Source organism: Agelaius tricolor, unplaced genomic scaffold (genome assembly GCF_023055355.1).
Source record: "Agelaius tricolor isolate 1412-34295 unplaced genomic scaffold, bAgeTri1.0.p SCAF_12, whole genome shotgun sequence".
NCBI classification, from domain to species: Eukaryota; Metazoa; Chordata; class Aves; order Passeriformes; family Icteridae; genus Agelaius; species Agelaius tricolor.
The window spans coordinates 104,825-124,105 of NW_027269272.1; positions in this window are offsets into that span (position 1 = coordinate 104,825).

Below are 19,281 nucleotides of genomic sequence, written 5' to 3' on the forward strand. Positions count from 1 at the left end.
CAAAGAAGAATCTCTCAAATGACTAGAAAATTTTTAAAAGCAAAATAACCTTGAAGAAAAAAGATCCAAAAAAGAGCAGGGAATTATATACGTCCACACTTGTTACATGTTGGTTACTAATATTGGCTCTAGTTTGTTGGCGAGTACACTTCCCATTCACGCACGCACGCACCCCTCTTCCTCCTGCACACAGATGAGTGATATTGGGTCTCAAAGAATGGACTATTTTCTCTTAGATAAGTTGTGGCTCTCAAAGTCAAAGCGTAGTCTTCCTGGCTCTATTACCAGGATTGTGTTCCGGGAAGGGAATGTGCTTGTGCCTGTTAGAAATGGGGAGGAGGGGACAGAAAGCAAAGCCATTTGAAGACAACCTGCAGCATAACTAAGAACGAAGGGTGCTTCTTGACTGCACAGCAAAAGAAATATCGGGAGTAAAATGGAGGAAAACTTGAGGTGCTGATAGAGTTTCTCCTTGTGACAGCTTTCAAACGTACAGAAAACAGCACTTCCTCATTCTCCTGCCTTTTCAATTCACATTAACATTGGAAGAAAAGGGGTTTTGGACAACGTTCTTTTGCTTCTTGCTAAACACTCTGCTGACACTCCGTGCAACTTCCAGAAAAAGATCGGGGAGGCTTTTTGTACTGGGACAGTTTCTCCTTGCGAGACATAGTAGGAAAGCTTTTTGCTAAGATGTAGGCGACAAGAGACGCAGATTCAGAGATACGGAGCTCTCCGAAGGTAGGGGCCGCTCCTGGGCATCTTTCGGCAGAAGCCATGCTCCGGATCGCACCGCGACCGGCACAATGCTCTGTGTGCAAAGAAGCCGCTTCTTCGCCTCCGGGAGACGGAGACCGCGGCCGCGTCTTTAAAAGCCAAGAAAAAAGTCGCACAACATGGGGAGTGTGTGTGCAGTTGTCAAACCTAAAGAAAACAGTACCTTAGCACTCTCCTGCCTTTTCTATTCACATTACCCTTCAAAAAGAAGGAGTTTTGGACAACTTTCTTTTGCTTCTTGCTAAACACTCTGCAGACCTCCGTGCAACTTCTAGAACAAGAGCGGAGATGCTTTCCGTACGGGCACAGTTTGTCCTGGCAAGACATAGTAAAAAAGCTTTTTGCTCAGTTTTATGCGACGAGAGAGACAGAAGGCAGAGTAAAGAACTCTCCGAAACGAAGCCCCCTGCCAGGGCGTCTTTCGTCAGAAGCCGCTCTCTGGAGAACACCGCCACCGGCACAATGCTCTCTGCGCGAAGAAGCCACTTCTTCGCCTCCGAGAGATGGAGAGAACGGCAGCTTCCCAAAGGCGAAGATGCAAGCCGCAGCACACCGATATAGCGTGTGCAGCTTTCAAATTGATAGAAACGAGTACTTTAGCATTCTCCTGCCCTTTCATTCACATTATATTCGAATAAAAGGAGTTTTGGGACACGATGTTTTTCTTCTTGATAAACACTCTGCAGTCCTCTGTACAACTTTTAGAAGAAGATAGGGGATGTTTTGTGTACTGGCACAGTTTCTCCTTGCAAGATATGGTGGAAAAGATTTTTGCTGAGTGTTTAACGACAAGAACCTAAGAAGACAGAGATACGCAGCTCTCCGAAGCTAAGTGCCGGTCCCCGGCATCTTTCGGCAAAAACCGCTCTCAGGTGCTCCCGGCGGTCTGCACAATGCTCTGTGCGCAAAGAAGCCGCTTCTTCGCCTCCGGGAGACGGAGAGAGCGGCACCCTCCGAGAGGCTAAGAACCAAGCTGCCTAATACCAGGATAACCTGAGCACCTTTCAAACAAATAGAAAAGACTACTTTACCACTCTCCTGACTTTTCCATTCACAATATAATCGAATAAAAAAAGTTTTCGACAACTATCTTTTCCTTCTAGTTAAACAGTTCGAATACCTCTGTGCATCTTTTAGAAAAAGATCCGGGATGTTTTGTGTACTGGCACAATTTCTCCAGGGAAGATATGGTGGAAAAGCTTTTTGCTAAGTGTTGAGGGGCAAGACACGCAGAAGACGCAGATACGCAGCTCTCCGAAGCTAAGTGCTGGTCCCGGGCATCTTTCGGCACAAGCCGCTCTCCGAAACGCACCGCGACCCAAACAATGCTCTGTGCGAAAAGAAGCCGCTTCTTCGCCTCCGGGAGACGGAGAGAACGGCATCTTCCCAAAGGCGAAGATGCAAGCTGCCCCACACAAGCACATTGTGGGCAGCATTCAGACTTAGAGAAAACAGTACTTTACCGCTCTCCTCCCTGTTCCATTGTTATTATATTCGAAAAGAACGAGTTTTGGACAACTAGCTTTTCCTTCCTGCAAAACTCTTTGCAGACCTCCGTGCAACTTCTGGAACAATATCGGTGATGTTTTCTATACAGGCACAGTTTCTCTTTGCAAGATAAGGTGGAAACGATTTTTGCTGAATGTTGAGCTGGAAGACACGCAGAAGACGCAGATACGCAGCTCTGCGAAGCTAAGTGCCGGTCCCCGGCTTCTTTCGGCACAAACCGCTCTCAGGAGCTCCCTGCGCTCGGCACAATGTTGTGCGCAAAGAAGCCGCTTCTTCGCCTCCGGGAGACGGAGAGAACGGCATCTTCCCAAAAGCGAAGATGCAAGCCGCACCACACAGGAACAGTGTGGGCAGCATTCAGACTTAGAGAAAACAGTACTTTACCAATCTCCTGCCTTTTCCACTGATATTATATTCGAAAGGAACGAGTTTTGGACAACTATCTTTTCCGTATTGCAAAACTCTTTGCTGACCTCCGTGCAAGTTTAGAACATGATTTTGGATGTTTTCTATACTGGCAGAGTTTCTCTTTGCAAGATATGGTGGAAAAGCTTTTTGCTGAGTGTTGAGCGGCAAGACACGCAGAAGATGCAGATACGCAGCTCTCCGAAGCTAAGTGCCGGTCCCCGGCTTCTTTCGGCACAAACCGCTCTCAGGAGCTCCCTGCGCTCGGCACAATGCTCTGTGCGCAAAGAAGCCGCTTCTTCGCCTCCGGGAGACGGAGAGAACGGCATCTTCCCAAAAGCGGAGATGCAAGCCGCACCACACAGGAACAGTGTGGGCAGCATTCAGACTTAGAGAAAACAGTACTTTACCAATCTCCTGCCTTTTCCACTGATATTATATTCGAAAGGAACGAGTTTTGGACAACTAGCTTTCCTTCTTGCAAAACTCTTTGCAGACCTCCGTGCAAGTTTAGAACATGATTTTGGATGTTTTCTATACTGGCAGAGTTTCTCTTTGCAAGATATGGTGGAAACGATTTTTGCTGAGTGTTGAGCGGCAAGACACGCAGAAGATGCAGATACGCAGCTCTCCGAAGCTAAGTGCCGGTCCCCGGCTTCTTTCGGCACAAACCGCTCTCAGGAGCTCCCTGCGCTCGGCACAATGTTGTGCGCAAAGAAGCCGCTTCTTCGCCTCCGGGAGACGGAGAGAACGGCATCTTCCCAAAAGCGAAGATGCAAGCCGCACCACACAGGAACAGTGTGGGCAGCATTCAGACTTAGAGAAAACAGTACTTTACCAATCTCCTGCCTTTTCCACTGATATTATATTCGAAAGGAACGAGTTTTGGACAACTAGCTTTCCTTCTTGCAAAACTCTTGCAGACCTCCGTGCAAGTTTAGAACATGATTTTGGATGTTTTCTATACTGGCAGAGTTTCTCTTTGCAAGATATGGTGGAAAAGCTTTTTGCTGAGTGTTGAGCGGCAAGACACGCAGAAGACAGAGATACGCAGCTCTCCGATGCTTAGTGCCGGTCCCCGGCGTCTTTCGGCAGAAACCGCTCTTAGGTGCTCACCGCGACCGGCACAATGCTCTGTGCGCAAAGAAGCCGCTTCTTCGCCTCCGGGAGATGGAGAGAACGGCATCTTCCCAAAGGCGAAGATGCAAGCCGCACCACGCAGGCACAGTGTGGGCAGCATCCAGACTTAGAGAAACCAGTACTTTACCACTCTCCTGCCTTTTCCATTGTTATTATATTCGGAAAGAACGAGTTTTGGACAACTATCTTTTCCGTATTGCAAAACTCTTTGCAGACCTCTGTGCAAGCTTTAGAACAGGATTTTGGGTGTTTTCTATACTGGCAGTGTTTCTCTTTGCAAGATATGGTGAAAAAGCTTCTTGCTGAATGTTGAGCGGCAAGACACGCAGAAGACAGAGATACGGAGCTCTCCGATGCTAAGTGCCGGTCCGCGGCGTCTTTCGGCACAAGCCGCTCTCCAGCGCTCGCCGCGACCGGCCCAATGCTCTGTGTGCGAAGAAGCCGCTTCTTCGCCTCCGGGGGACTCGGCTAGCAGCAGCTTCCGAAACGCGACAAACAAATATTAACACCACCGGCATTGTGTCCCGGGCGTCTTTCGGCACAAGCGCCGCACCGGAGCGTACCGCCACCGGCACAATGCTCTGGGCGCGAAGAACTCGATTCTTCGCCTCCCGGGATCTGAAAGAAGAAGCATACGCTTAAGACGCCCTTGCCTCAGTTGTGTACAGGTTTGGACGCTCCTCTCGATTAATTGTGCCATTCCTGACAGCAGGTGTCGCTGTTGGTCAAGCTTTGAGTATGCTTAATAAGTTGCGATGCTGGGTGGTCAACCAACTCAAGGTAAGATCAGCGATTTTAAATCAGCTTCTCACTGGTGTAGATACCATTAGTCATTGCACACTGCAAAATAATGCTGCTCTAGCTTTCTTGTTAGCACATGGGCACGAGTGTGAGGATTTTGAAGGAATGTGTTTTTTGAACCTCTCTAACCCTTCTGCAGTCATTCACTGGAAACTCAAACAAGGACAAGATAACATGAAGAAATTGATTGGGAATGAGAGGGTTACGCATGAATGGTTTGAGAGATGGGAAACAACTCGATGGTTGGAAGATCTTGTCAAGGGAACTTTGTTGTTACTAGTAGTCATTATTATATTGCTTCTTGTTATTCCATGCATCATGAAACTGGTGAGCCTCTTGGAAGTAAATACAGTGAAAAGGGTTTAGCTGGTGCAAGATGAAGAAGGGGGAAATTGTAGCAATGTAGCTGAACCTCTTAGACTACAGGGTGCACCAGCCATCCAGCTGGAATATGTTCTTATCAGAATTTTCTCAGAGCCCTCTGGAATTCATCAAGGTTACTAAGACATAAGCCGTGCTAAAAGAAGAAAGAGAAGTTGAGAAACCAAATTCCAAGACTACAAGAACTCGATAACGGGGGGCAGCAAAGCGCCTGGACTGTAACCAAACGTATCTTTTGAGAGGTACACACAGAATGTGTGGACATAACAAAGGCACCAAGATAAAAATGCGGGCCTGGCATGTGCAGAGATTTAGAATGTGTAAGTGCATCGTGTCAACAATCAACGGCTTCTGCTTAATCCTCTTGCTCCGTTGTCCTGGAGTCCTGAATTTCCCACAAGGAAAGCCCTTCTAAAAGGGCTCTGATTTTAATGATAGTTGCTGTCTAGACGATGAATAATGGGAATAGTTCTTTCAAATCCTTCCCTTGCTGACATCTGTAAGTTTCATCTTTTCCTGATTGTACTGGTGGCTATACATTAGTTATGACTAGAAAGGAATGAGTTTTAGGGATATGTGGCAAGGAAATTGGTAGCTCTGCTTCCATTTCCATTGTCTAAGAAGAATTCTGATTAGTTTTGGACTTTTCATAGACCTCTGACTAGATTGCATTTGTCTTTGATTGAGCCCGTAAATTTTAGGCTACTAGGCTTGACCAATGAATAGAAAAGGGAAAGTCACACAGCTTAGGTGGTTCTCTTGTCAACAACTTCTCAATAGTAGGGCGATTTCTGTCCTCAAGTTTGCTACTTCAGCTAGCAGATTATGCTCACTCCAAAAGAAGGGGAGAAGTTTGCTACCATAAATGGTCCGATAATTCTTCCTGCTTCTTTGTGACTCTTTTGTATGACTGGATTCTGTATTATTGGCGTTTGTTATAAAAAGTTGGATTAAATTGCGTGCGTCCGCTCTTGGGGGAAACAGTATTTAGCCAATAACATTTAGGCTTTTATCGACCTGAGACTGTCTGAACGGACCGGATGCTTTAAACACAGTAATTCCTGCTAGTTCCAATTCCATTTTTAGACTCGACAAACCGAATGGTAAACCTGCACCAGTAGGGAGGGACATTGGACTTTCTCCTTTTTAGAGAGAAACTAATGAAAAAGTTTCAGCAGAATCACAGCAGGCTGTAAAATAAGAAAAGCATCATGAAAAGAGGCCAATCCTATCCTCTTAGATATGGCTAGTTGTGATTGGACATGAATGAAATATGTCAACTCTGTGTTCCTGGGTATCACATCAGTAACAGCTACTTCAGCTGCTGTAGTTGTCTCCTAAAGCTAAGAACAGAATCCAAAGAATTGTGATTCCATGGTCCCAATTCACCCTGTGATGGTGACAGGTGAAAAAGGAGTGGAAGGTGCACGGGTAAATTAACTTGAATGGCCTATCTAAATCAGCAGCCACTGATTTCCTGAAAACTTCAACAGGTCAGTTGACCTGTTGGGATTCTTTTAATCCATGGTCATGTTTTTCTTGGGATTCTTGTAACCTTTCCCCATTCGTTCAGCCTTTGCCCTCAAGCCTTTGCTGACATTTCAAGTATCTCGACAAGCTGGAAATGTGTTGTCTTTCTTTATCATGTCATAATTCCCTTCAAAGGCTTGTTTGCCTCAAGTCTTATTTTTGCTGGTTTTCTGCTAGTTCATTGTCAGAGGGCAGCAGGTGTTTTGTAAGAGCAAGTACACAATCCTATAGCTTGCTTTTCTTTTGATTTGGCCTGTCTAGAAAACTGAATGACTGAACATTTCTGACAGAATTTTCTCTCCCCATTATGTTTCACCGGAAGGGCAGATGCAAATCATCTACTTAAACTCTTGGCACGGAAGAAAATAGTGGTTTGCTGCTGCATATAGGTAGAAGCTTACAAAAGGAAGGCCTTGGGCTGAGGCCCGATACTTTGGCTAAGTAGAAAAGGACTATGGGAAGGTGAGGCCGCTGAATCAGAGGTAGATCAACAAGTTCTAGAATCGTCACGTGTTCACAGCGTGGCGTATGATGGTTGGTTGAATGAATTTTGTTATGGCTTAAAGCTATGGAACTGATAAAGGCCTGAGTGCTTCAAAAGCCTGGTTTTTGCAAAAAAGCAGCTCCCCTCTGCACTTGCCTGGGGACTCTGCATCACTAGGGACCCTCACTCCCAGTTTGCCAAGGAGATGATCTGTAGGAATGTTGCAGAGCTGCTGTGTCCATATGAATGGAATGGCAAAGAGTGAAGCAGTGGGTATTTTTGGGCTTTAATACAATGCTGCTGCACTGGGGCCAGTTTAGTCGGTTTTCCATCAGTGGCCTTTCTGTCTAGAAGTGCACTGCCCAGTCTTTCTAGCATGTGATGCCATTTCCTTCCTGTTGTTTTAATACCTTCCTTCAGTTGAAAGGATGATACAATCTTTACATTTTGAAGATCCCTGTTAGGAAACACTATGCCAGAGGAGTCATTGCTCCCTTTTCTTCTGCCTCCTTTGTAATTTTCAGAGACTCATTTCAAATTTCTGCTAATGTCGAGAAGAATACTGAGACTACTCAGCAGGGTTGACGCTCTCAGCTGCTTTCCTCTTTCATACTGCTTCATACTGGATGTGACTTAATGGCCTGGTTTTGTCATCCGCATTTTGCTGTGATCTGTGAACACAAAAAGAAGTCTTTGTTTTTTGCAAGAACTACCCCTAGGAGGATTTGTGTTCCTTTTGATTTCTACGGTGTTAGCCCTGTTGCAGAAAAAAAGGAGATTGTACCCTCTTCTTGTGCTCTCATTCCCTCCTCTCTGCTTTGCATGTCCTAGTTAATCTACTGCCATGACTCATTTGGCATCATCTCATCGTGCAAATTCTGCACAGTTGCATGGACTTACAAATGCCAGTTGCCAAGGAGCTAATATAACCATTCAAAGATTAAAGAATTGTAGGGCTGGGCAAGTTCAGCTGCTGAAACTGTAAGTGGTTAAGTCATGCCATATTAAAGAGACAGAGCAAAGCAGTTCATCTAGGACTTTCAACTGGACACCTCTGAGAATAACAGCTTGACAGCAATGACACAGCCATCTTCCTAGCTGTATTCCAGAAAGAGAAAAGGGACACCTTCAATGGTTAAGATGTTTGGCATGAGAAAACAGCAAGAAATGTAGCACAAAATACTTGAGCCAGATCAAGTGCGTTTTTCTCGTGAGAATTTTGCAGTTGTTCTTTCTTGTCTGTGCCTTTTCTTTTCACAGAAGACAGGGAGGGCGTTCAATTATTATTGTTCTTTTGTTTTCTATTCTTGGCCTCCCTCTTTCCACCTGCCATTAACAATTTTGCCTTTCTTGACTGGCTTGTCTTTCTTTACTTCTAGAAGGTTGCATGAGGTCCTCCCACCTTGTCATAAACATTCGCATACAGTGGAAAGGAGTAGAAGGTACATCTAAATGCACAAAACAGACCCAGAAAAATAGAGTTTTTTTACAGTCTTCTGTGAGAACAAGATCTCTTTGAACTGAGTAATGCTTTAACTTTTAGTCCGCTCATTACTATTATTACAAGTGTTTGGCCTTTAGTACATAGCCTTTGAAATCATCCAGCCCAATATTTTTGGCTAATTTTGTTTTAGTTCTCTCGGGGACTTTGTTTCTTAAGGAATAGTCCAGAGCGAGAGCGTCCACGGTAGAGTTATGCTGCCATAATAAAAGCGTCGTAAATTCTGGTACAGTTTGTGCTGGTAATAGGTCTAGGAAAGAAAGGTTTTACATCTTTTTTGACTTTCAAATGTAACCATTATTTGAAACAGTTAAGAGTTGGGCTTTCCCCCCCTCCAAAATACTTCTCTCTGGAATGTTACTCAGGGATTACACATAAAAGCTCACCCCGTAAAATATGTTGCGGATAATCTGCAGTAAGCGCAGCTTAGCAGCTAGAGATGATTATGTGGGTTAAATGACATTCCTTCCTTCTGCGGTGATGGAAACTCTGTCTACGCAGACATACTCAACAAAAGTTACCATGGCTTAGCTCCTCTCCTAAACTTCATGTGCATTTTAAAACTTTCCAAGAAGGTGAATTCAAGCTCCTTCATTGCTCTGTGCTGGAGTCCCAAGAAAATATCAGTGTGCTTTTTGTCCTTTACAGCTGTCATTGCTTAGCTCTTGAACATGAGACTCTCTCATGACTGATGAAAGTTGTCTAGTTAAGAGTGGGTCAAAGACACGCTCCTGCTCTAGAAGGAGATGAGAAGGTTTCTGCAGTCTTTGTCATCTCTACTGCTTGTGATTTCTATACAAAACCAGTGGGAAGTTTTCTGAAGGCAGTCCAGAAGCTGGCAATATGGACAGCTTACAACCAAACACTTGCTGCACTGCTACCACGGTGATACCAGGAAGGACTTAAAAAATTTAAACGGGCAAACAAAGCAGTTGGAAGGAAAAGAACATTAACCATTATTCCAGTCTTCTAATATATCCTCCTTTAAGTCATCATTTTCATGCAGTTTAACGGCTTGCCTTGGTATCCCTCAAAAGGAATCTGAGACAGAGTAAGCTTTTGAATGCAGTAGATGTGACACGTGCAGGCCAAGTTGCCTTTGTTGACATCAAATGCCAGTTATGCTTGAGCTACCCTTTGCTTAAGGTACTTCGCTTACACTAAGAATTTTACTCATCATTGAGCAAATTTTGCTGTCATGATTGAGTAAATTTTATTCATGATAGAGTGAATTTTACTGTCACTCAGAATTTTACTGTCATGATTGGCAGTGAAACTTTTCAAGGAAAGCTCTGGATAGCAATGTTTGTGTAAAAATAGTATTTTATCTCCTGTATTTGTGTGAAGCAGGTAAGCCTTTTGCTGTCACCAGTGTTGCTTACCCTTTCATGTCATATCCCTCTTCATATCCATATTCTGCTGAAGGCTTAGTAATCTACTTTAACATTGGCACGTGGAATAAGACTCCTTTTCCTTTTTGAAAGCTAATGTCATTTGACCTAGTGACAGTAAATAATTCATTAATTGTAAGTCCCCAGCTAGCATCTTTTACGCATATTCTAACCTTCTAAAGAAGTAACAAAAACACTCTCCAATACTTGACTTTCTTAAGCACACAAAATGCTTCCCTCCTTTGCAGTTGGCATCTGTAAAATGAACCACATCTCTGCAGTATTTTAACGTGCACCATATTTAGCCAAGTAATTCAAAAGAAATAAAAAGCAGCCCCTTCAATTTGGAAATATTTTTGAATTGTTTTTGAACATACAAAACATACCCTTACCGTACGCATTGCATGCAGATTTAATCGTCGTGAAAGCAAACCCTATGTTTCTGTTGGGATAGCACGGTTTTCCAGTTTCCACAATTGTTCTTGGCACAGTTTTCTACTTATGTGACTGTTAGGACACTCACAGGTACTTCTAAGGTACTGTAGTAAGCGGAGAAGGAGGAGAGGTTGTGCCTTATTTCTGGCTTCCTTTGGTTTTCTTTTTGGTTTTCTTCCTCTTGCTCTTTTTCATGTCACCTTTCTAGATACTGTGATTTAGATTTGCAGTTTACTAAGCTGTGTTTTCTGTCTGGAATTCTTTGAAATTCCGAGAGGAACCCCACCGGTAAATATGCATCTTTTTATGATTTGCTAGCTACATAGAAAATCTTCCTGCTGCTCTAAAATGCTTTTATTTGATACGCATTTTTATCACCATTCCAATGGAAAGAGAACAATTCCTCTATTCACTGCTTTTGTACGGGATTCAGTTCAATGTGCGCTAACGGTGCAAAAAAGTCCCGCTGGAAGAAAGGATCTGCATACCAATTGACCAAGACATGTGCTACAAGGGTCTTGGAAAGGTTCAAAGTTTCTCTACCTTTCTGGCAGTCTGTCTTCACAGCAGGACTTGATGAGGGATTTTGCTGGCGTTTCTTTGACAGAAAGCAATAACAAAGCAAGCAAAATGGAGCAGCAAAAGAAGATAGCAGCAAAAGGTACATTATCCCCTCTGTTATTATCATTGTCGAAAGAGATTTTTTCTCGCCATGTTACAATCAAATACCTTAGTAGAGCTAAAGACTAGAAAAACGCAGCTCTGTTCTGGTTCATTAAAAGCAAAGCCATCTGTGGACAGAAGTGCCCAGCATGATGCTGGGAACTCCTAGCTGGTTTCAGTAAGCTGTCTGGAGAACGGCATTTTCGGTGGGCTTTACTAGCGTGTCTGTAAGGAGGGGGAGTTTATGTGCAGCTTTGAGCCCTGAGAGTGCCATAGGCAAAGAGACCCATCGTGTAGCTCTCTGAGCAGCCACAGCACACTGAGGCATGATGGATTACTCCCAGAGATCACGTGGTAGAAAGGTTTTCTGCCCCCGTGAAGGACGACACATCCATTTTCTTGAATAGAGCCATTCTGTATGTTACAATGGTAACTTGAATTCATCAAGTTTGTGCTATTTGTACAATGGCAGTGAGCTTGGATTCTTAAGCTTCTCGTGTTTGACCTGTTTCCTGTTTCAGTAAATAGCAAAACTTCCAAGGACTGCAGCGACAAGAAGATGAAGCTGCTAGTGTATTTCAAATGTTTGCCTAATAAAATGGTGATTTTTGCACACATTCGCAATGGAAATTTACGGTACCGAAACACCAGCTCTGCTCAGGGCAATTCTGAAATTGACTTGAGCTCTTTTCCCTGTTTCTTAGCAGGTGAACTGAGATACTTCTAGCTTCCAAGGCAAGGCGTTTGACAGCAGCTTCAAAAAGGCCCAGGCTGTTGGATGAAAAGGTGAAAAAACTGAGGGAAATGGGGGGAAATTTCACTTCTGGTTTATGTCATAGATTCAGCCAGATGATCAACAAGCATTAGTTTGATGAGGTACCAGCGTAGTCTTTCACTCTTGCAGATCCCCAAAAGCTTAACCATCCAGCAGCTTCTTCCTTGCAACAAGTGCCACAGCCAAAAGCCAGGCCTGGCCGTCACCTTCTCCTCGCAGCCTACAAACTCTGCCAAACGTACCGGTGATTCTCACTTTCCTTCTCAGCTACATGGACAAGCACATCCTCTCCATGTCTCCGAGTCCTTAGTGAAACCAAACAGCGGTTCACCTTCAAACAGCTCAGTGTGCCAGGACAGAAAGATTTCACTGGCCTGTCCCCTTGCTTTTTCCTTGCAGCCTTTTATTTTCAGAGCACACACCGAGGCATTGCACTTTGCTTCTCAGCTGAGTGCATTGCCATATTGCTGGAGTCCCACACGTCCATCTCCTTCTCGCACTAACTGCTTCTGTTGAAACATGCTGATGTGATGTGCCTTCCTGCTCAGCTATTCACACAGTCACATTCTATGTCCTGCTTGCAGTCTGAATCTAAAAGGAGACGTTTCTGACTATGTCTCACACACACAGATGTACCAGGATGAAAAGGTTGCTTGGACCTTGCCACTTACGTTCAAAAACATCCATTCACTCCACAATCAAGAGACACCTTTCTTTGCTTTACATCCTGCAAACTTCACACACACACACACACACACACACAGACACGAGAGCTACGCACTTTCTTTCTTTCTTTCTTAGCTGCACACACTCACCTATTTCCCACCTTGACCTCTCTACCACTTCTTCTTCGGCCTTGCTGTGCATGGACATTTCCTGTTAAGATACCCATTGTGTTGCCTATCCCTCCCCCACATTGCCTTGCCTTTCCTACCCAATCCTGCATTTCCTTGTCATTGCTGACAATTCCTTTCTTTTCCCTTGCCTTCCTGACCCATGCATGTCCTTCCCTTGCCCTTCATAGCAACCCAGTGCCTTGTATTGACTTGCTCACCTATCCTTCTTTTCCTTCCCATTTGTCCAGCTCCAATCTTTCATTTCCTTCTCCTTCTCGGACTCTTATTGCCTTGTCTCCCTCTCTTTTGTGTTGCCTGGCAAAGCCACCACTTGTCTGGCCTTGTCCTTGAACCCCTTCCTTGCCTTGCATTACCTTGCTCACCAGTCCCCCACCTGGAATTCACCACCTCTCTTTTTGTGGAATCTCTTCAACATGCATTGCCCTGCCTGCTTCTCCTAGGATTCTCCAGGCTTCCACTGGCTATTTTTTCTCAAGGCCCAGCGTTTCAGGAGCTTGTGAGAAGAAGCCTGGAGGAGGCCACGTGCAAGCACACCTATCTGTCCTGACAGCTTTCTTCTGACATCTATGCTTCCATGTCTTGAATTTTGGACACAAAGTTCATCTTTCACCCTTGGGCTTCAGGGGCAGAATGACAGTTCTTTTGCATACAAAGGAAAGCAGGCAACCCAAGTGTCTTAGGTGCAGATTAGACATGACCCATGCAAGATCAAGGCTGGACAGAGCGGTCCGTCCGGGCCGCTTTTGTGTACCAGCAATCTTTGAATGGACCTGCCACTTGCCTTGCATTGGGCAACCAACCAGTTTCCTTGCCATGCCCTGCTCATTCTCCATTGCTTTGCATTCCCTTGCATACCCATGCCTCACATTTGACCTGCCTGCAGTTTTCCTTCAGGGCTTGGCCTTGCCTAGCCCTTCCGGTTACCATTACCTCCTATGCCCAGCCTTGCCTCTAACTTCTGGCACTTGTCTCACCTACCACTCCATTTGCTTTCCCCTCACGGCTTCAGTCTTGCCAACCTGTCCCTTGACTTGCCTACAATTGCCTACACTTGCTTTGCATTGCCTTACCTGCATGGAAGGCAAGGCAAAGAGGGGTAGACAAGGCAAAGCAAAGCCAGGAAGTTATTGGAAGGGCTAGGCAAGGCAGACATAGGCAAGCAAGCAAAGCTAGGGTAGGGTAGGCTAGGAAAACTAGACATGGTACTGGAGGCAAGGCAAAGCCAAGTGACTTGGAGTGCCTTTCCTTGCTTGGGAAGTAAAAGATATGGTGGCAATGTTGGTAGGGCTGATGATAAGGTATCGTGGGAAGGTATAGTACAGCAAGACATTTCTGTCCTGGTCCTTTCTGTGTAGGAGCCATTGTTGGACAGAGTCAGTACCGGACGTGGTATGCAACTTTTGCTCGGTAAGTTCCTGAAGGAGAACAGCAATGCTTTCTCACGGGAAGGAAAGAACTTAGCCCCAGTGTTGGAGGTGCAGATAAGAAGCTGTGTCGTGCAGCTTAAGGGCAGCAGCAACTTTCTATGCTGGCATATTTGGTTTGGAAGCCCTGACTCAATTTGTACAATCATGGAGTCGGTATCCATCTTTGGAAGGCAGTCTCCTTCCTGCAAGAATCCATTTGGCATGTGTTTTCCACTTTCTCAAGGCAGCCTTCTTGAAATTCTGCCAGCACACTTCTTTTGGACAAGGTAAAGAGCTGCGCTGGGTCTTGGTGTGCAGCCTAGCTAGTGCCCCGCACGGGTAATGCCCAATAACAGTGGTCTGACACCTTTGTAGAGGATCAGGCCCTGGATGCTTTGGATTTTGGAGGAGGGGATGCCATTTCTTTTGAGATGGGCTTCTAGTTCCTCCTCCCTTTGGCAAAGTTTGGGTGGCCACTTTGGGTGGTCTCAGTGAATTGAAAGGCTTTTCCCAATAGGCAGTTCTCTGGGTTCGAGTTGTTGAACTGTCAGTGGCAATGCAGAGGCCAGGCCAGGCCTCTGCAGGACAGGTTTTTGTCCCTTGTAGCTTTAGGGACTGTGTGAGCAGTCCCTGGTGCCATCCCATTTGGATCCTGACTCTGAGAGATTGAAGGCTTACCGTGGTACCTAGAGCTGAGAAGGAAAGTGGCGATAGCAGGGTGCACGTTTATAGTTTGATGGGTGCAATTGAAATTGTAGGCAGCAAAGAGCTTTCTCCACCAACAGTTTTGCGAGCTCGGCCAACATTTTCAAGTTTGTTACCAGGCTCTGTGAGAGAGAAAAAGTTTGTTAGGGCAGAAGATCTGGTGTCGGCCTTTGAGTGTGGGGCAAAGAAGAGTATCCACTTGGAAGGGGAAGATCAGTGACATCTTTTTGTCCTGACACAGTTGATTGGAGAGCAGGGACGTTTCTGACTTGGCTGGGTCCTGGGGGTAGTTGTGAGCTGGGCTCGGTGCGTGTCCTGGTTTTGTGAGTTGACAGTGCTGTGGTGTGGTTATTTAGAAGAGCGCTGACAGTGCCCAGGAAAAAGACAAGCACTTTTCTAGCCCAGCCCCGTTCGTGTGGGAGCAGTGGAGGGACAAGAGCTCCGCTGTGGATCCTGGCTCTCGGGTACTGACAGAATGGGATCCTGCATGTAGCCCAGAAGGAAGAAGAATTGTCGTGAACGGCGGGAGAAATGCGACACACCATATGCGTGAATGGCAAATCCCGAAGTTTATTGAAAACTCACACATATTTATATTGGTGTTAATGAAGCTTATACATATTGCAAAAGCTGAGTTCATTATTGGTTAAAGCACACTTGGATCAACCACACCTACTTCTATCTTCTAATAATTATTTTGCTTCTATGTTTGCATTCTTCCAGCTTCTCTACCTAAGATATCTACATTTTCTGGCAAGCGATTTTCTCCCCCGTCTTCCCGTTTCAGAGAAGGTCACTGTGACCTTTGTCAGTGATTGGACACTGGTTGCTTAGTTCCCAGCTTGTATCCCCTATCCTTAGCCATCGGTATCACATCGAAATGTCCTTTCTCAGCTAACCAATTATCCAAAAAGCTCTCTACAAAGCATCATTTCATTGTTGGCTGCACAGTTTAGAAGCTTCAAAATAAAAGGCAATTGCAGCATGGCCTCTTCATTTTAGAAAGTTTTCTGGGCCATCAGCTGCTCAACATGTAACTTGCACCCACTGAACTGCATTCAGCTTCCTGGAGATATGCACTTTCCCTCAAGATCTAGGTACCATCTTGCACTCGAACGCTTGAAGATCCCAAACCGCTTCAAAATGTCCAGCGGCTGCTCTCAAAGAAAAAGTCCTACAACAAAAAGGCAGTGCTGGCCATAACGGTCCCTTTGCAGTCTGTCAACCAAACAAAACATACTAGCGATTCTCACGTACTTTCTCAATGATATATATACGTGCATCAGCACATTCTCTCAAAGTGACAGAGACTATCGCTACAGCCAAGCGTTTTCAGCTGCACTTCTGACTGACAGATGTGCCAGGACAGAAGGCATTTGCCAACCTACCCTCTTTCCTGTGCAACCTGACATTGGCAACGCAAATATTTTCACATTCTTTCATTGTGGCCATGTCCAAAGCAGCTAAAGATCGCACAGGTGGAAGTGTCAAGACAGAAGATGTTCTCAAAGTAACTCCTTTTTTTTCTAAACAGCTTTTAAACTGCGCACAATGCTTTGTATCTTCTTTCCCACATAGACCTGCCCTCACTTTTTCACACTCACATCTTTGTTGCAAACATCCAGCAGCTGTTTGCGTAGAAAAAGGCTCTAGAAATAAAAGCGAGACTGGGGCTGCACCTTCTGCCTGCCCTGTGTAAGCCACATCAAGCTCACCAGTGCGCTCTGTCCTTCCCTTTTCCGCTGCAACTACCATTGTGTTCTCTGGATCTCGGAACCTAAAGGTAGGCACATTTGTTTCCACAGAAGGGCCATAGGTAGCGGCACAAATAGCTCTCACTGAACTTTAATCCTTACCACTGCCACCATGAGTTTGGTTGGTAGGCCAGTAGGAGTCATGCTCCTTTTACAGCTGGTATGCGGCAGCCACCAGCCCAGTGCTCTTCGACTCTTGTAACCAATCCTGCTTTTACTCTCCCGGAGGGGATTAGGCATCTGTTTCTCACACAGATCATTGTGGCAGCAGCCAACGGCTCTAGTGCACTGCTTCTGCCAAAAGACCAGGGGCCAGGCACTTACCTTCTCAGCACTACGTAGCCCCGTATTCTGCGTCTCTTGTCGTCCAGATCATACCGCAAAGCGTTTCACAGAGAAAAAATGTGCCAGGACAACAAGCTTGGCTGAAGTGTACCCCTGAAACTGGTGGAAGTTTGTATTTGCACCACATTCAAGGGGCAGTCCTCTTTCCTATACAACCTGCAAACTGCTGTCTGTTCCCAGTGCCCTCTGCCCGCTCCTTCTTACCTTGAAGTACCACGCCAAAGAGGGCTCTGTGCTGAGGTCACAGAAGAAGAGGGAAGCATATGTGTTTGTAAAGTGGACTGTCTGTTAGTCACTTCCCTCTTCAAAGCAGCGTGTTCCATGCCAAGCAGACAACAAAGCAACAAAAGATGAGTGTGACTCTGCATTCAAATCCTGCAATGTTCCCAGAAGTGAATTTCTCTCTTCTATAGGACTGACTTGTATGAAGTGGCGTGGTTGTTTCCTTCCATTAGAAGGGAAACTCATCTAGCCAGGCTTCATCACCCCCTGCATCTTTTGGGGTAGTTCTTGGAAGAAAATAGATAGCAACTTTTCCACTCCACATGATTCATGTTTCATTCTCTTCCTTCTGTACTTCAGGGAACAAGCTATCAATTCCCTACTCTTTCTATGAAAAGGCATGAAGCTATTAATTAAATTCCCATAGATATAATAAGGAATCAAAGTCTTTTATGCCTGAAGGGCAGGCCCTTATGGTATGAAAAGTATGGATTGTCAAGGGTGGAAGAAGATCTGTATGAAAAGGGAGGAAGCCCAGAAGCATGCAGGGATTTTCAGGTATGAAAGGGAAAACGACATTAAATTGTCAAGGGAAAGAAATTGAAAGAGGCAGGAGGGAGAAGGGAGGCGGAGGAGCCAAATGCTGCCTTTGAGGCAGCTGACACGAGGACCGTCGGCCTCATGAGCAAACAAAAAAACCAAATGAAACTTCACAGCAATCTCATCCACAACTTAGTGGACAAATGTGCAAACCCATTTCTTCATTTATTATGTGTCTAATATATAGAGAGATGTTCTTCATTCTGACAGAATTTTCAGGGAGCAAGCTAGTGTAAGGCACCTGGAACCAATGGTGTATTGGAAATGGCCAACATGCAGAACACGCTCCATCCTGAACGCTACCACAGCAGAATCACAGCATCATAGAATGGCCGGGGTAGACAAAGACCTTAAAGGCCATCTAGTTCTCTGACATGGGCGGGGACACCTTTTACTTGCTCAGGTTGCTCAGAGCCCCATCCAGCCTGGCCTTGAACACCAGGTTGGGGTGTCCATAACTTCTCCAGGCTCTCTGTGCCAGTGCTTCACCACCCTCACAGGGAAGAATTTCTTCCGAGTATCTAATTTCAACCTGCCCTCTTTCATTTTGAAGCCATTGCCCATTGTCCTGTCTCCAGAGTTGCTAATGAAGAGTCCCTCTCCTGCTTCCCTTCAGATATTGGAAGGTGTTGTGAGGTCTCCATGCAACCTTCTCTTCACCAGGCTAAACAGCCCTCATTCTCTCAGCCTGTGTGTCATGGCTTGACACTGGGACAATGCCATTGCCCCCATAAGTATACTCTCTCCCTGGTTTCTGCTGGGAGATGTGACCAGGAATAAGCAAAGCAGGCTCCCACTTAGGAAAAAAAAAAAATATTAACCAAACTACAAGGGAAAGGAGAAAAAAACAAAAAAAGAAACACACAAGGAAAATGAAAACTTCACAAATACATCTCCTCCTCCTCCTCCCCAAATTCCCAATACAATACATCCCCCAAATCATCGACTCTCGGTCCAGCACCACCCTTCAGAATACTCAATCCTCAGTTCATCAAGAGGAGAAGGAGTCCTTCTTGTGCCAATGGTGACCTCTTCCTTTCATGTCCACTGCTCTCACCACTGAACACAGACCAGAGCTGCTTCTAGGGTCGACTTTTAAGGATGCTTCGTCCCACTGCAAAAAGGCACAGTCTCAACTTTGGGACATCTGTCCCCCCCATATTTTTCACCCCCTGGGGCCGAGGGGTACCCACACCGAACCCTCTTGGTCCTGAGGCATTGCCTCCCCCTAGAATGCAGTCCCTGTATCACAAGGAAACATGGCTCTGTCCATGGCTACACACAAAGAGTCCAGCATAAGCTACTCCATCATCTCTTCCACCTGCGTTCTTCTCTATTTCTCTCGTGGCCCATTTCCTCGTATCTCCTCTATATCTCTCTTCTCATTCAACTCCAGGAGGATTAGCATTTTTCCATCATCCAAGAAAAGGGTTAAAAATCTGAGGCTCTGTCTGTCCAGAACTCCCATGGCTGCCCTGCCAGGCACCTTCTTGCACTCCCCTCTTCTCCTTCTCACCCGGCCAAGAACAGGCACCAGCTCTCTCTCTATCTCTCCTGAGGGGGCGGGGGGGGGCTGCCCGATGCCTCTCAGTGCTCCTCC